The 1,725-nt window shown below is 46.1% G+C and overlaps 1 protein-coding gene across 1 annotated transcript in view; it reads right to left on the bottom strand.

Moving 5' to 3' along the window:
• The window catches only part of LOC107307251 (fructose-bisphosphate aldolase C-like), a 5,895-nt gene extending 4,369 nt beyond the window's left edge, over window positions 1-1,526 (bottom strand). Inside the window, exon 1 of the mRNA XM_015850743.1 lies at window positions 1,414-1,526. The gene's annotated coding sequence lies outside the window, so the exon portion shown is untranslated. The remainder of the gene's footprint in view (window positions 1-1,413) is intronic.
• Between the last annotated feature and the right edge of the window lie 199 nt (window positions 1,527-1,725).

Raw genomic sequence — 1,725 nt, forward strand, 5'->3', positions numbered from 1 at the left:
GAGATATATGGGGGTATATGAGATATATGGGGTCACCATGTTGGGCTTCAGGAGAGTGCCTTCCAAGTAGATGTGATGGTCACTGAGAGCTTTATATACAGCTGCAAGGACCTGTATGGAGATATATAGAGATATATAGAGATATATGGGGTCACCATGTTGGGTTTGAGAAGGGTGCCCTCCAGGTAGATGTGGTGATCACTGAGAGCTTTATACACAGCTGCAAGGACCTGTATATAGAGATATATGAGATATATGGGGGTATATGAGATATATGGGGTCACCATGTTGGGTTTGAGAAGGGTGCCCTCCAGGTAGATATGGTGATCGCTTAATGCCTTATATACAGCTGCCAGGACCTGTATATAGAGATATATAGAGATATATGGGGGTATATGAGATATATGGGGTCACCATGTTGGGCTTCAGGAGGGTGCCCTCAAGGTAAATGTGGTGATCGCTTAAAGCTTTATATACAGCTGCAAGGACCTAAAGGGAGATATGAGATCATATAGAGATATATATGGGGGTATATGAGATATATGGGGTCACCATGTTGGGCTTCAGCAGGGTGCCCTCAAGGTAAATGTGATTGTCACTTTAAGCTTTATATACAGCTGCCAGGACCTGTTCATGGAGATATATGGAGATATATGGGGATATATGGGGATATATGGGGATATATGGGGATATATGGGGTCATTGGGTTTGAGCAGGGTGCCCTCCAGGTAAATATGGTGATCACTGAAGGCTTTATATACAGCTGCCAGGACCTGTACATAGAGATATATAGGGAGATATGGCGACATACAAGATCATATGGGGGTATATGCAGATATATGGGGGTATATGAGATCATATAGGGGTATATGGGGTCATTGGGTTTGAGCAGGGTGCCCTCCAGGTAGATGTGGTGGTCACTGAGGGCTTTATACACAGCTGCCAGGACCTGTATATAGAGATATATGGGGAGATATGGGGATATATAGGATCATATGGGGTATATGGGGATATATGGGGGGTATATGGGGGTATATGGGGGTATATGGGGGTATATGGGGGTATATGGGGGTATATGGTGACACTGAGGATCCTTTAAGGACCATTTAGGGCCATTTGGGGCCTTTTTGGGATCATTTAGGCCAATTTCGGGCCATTTTGGGCCATTTTGGTGCCATTTATGGCCATTTATGGTCATTTTAGGGTATTTTGGTTCCATTTAGGGCCATTTTGGTGCCATTTATGGCCATTGTAGGGTATTTTGGTGCCATTTTTGGCCATTTATGGTCATTTTAGGGTATTTTGGTGCCATTTAGGGCCGTTTTGATGCCATTTATGGTCATTGTAGGGTATTTTGGTGCCATTTTTGGCCATTTTAGGGTATTTTGGTGCCATTTTGGGGCCGTTTCCCACCTTTTCGGTGACGTACTGGCAGCGCTTCAGGTCGTGGTCCCCGTCGGGGAGGATCTCGGGTTCCACAATGGGGACGATGCAGTTCTATGGGGTGATCATAGGGGGCGTCAGAGCCCATAGGGGACATACAGCAACCCCATAGAGGGTAACAGACCCCATAGGGGATAACAGACCCCATAGGGGATAACAGACCCCATAGGGGATAACAGACCCCATAGGAGCGTCAGACCTACATTAAGAGCCCCCTATAACCCCCCATCTCCCCCCATATCCCCCATATCCTGCCCATATCCCCCCCTATATCCCCATATA

The sequence above is a fragment of the Coturnix japonica genome, unplaced genomic scaffold, assembly GCF_001577835.2.
Source record: "Coturnix japonica isolate 7356 unplaced genomic scaffold, Coturnix japonica 2.1 chrUnrandom522, whole genome shotgun sequence".
Taxonomy (NCBI): Eukaryota; Metazoa; Chordata; class Aves; order Galliformes; family Phasianidae; genus Coturnix; species Coturnix japonica.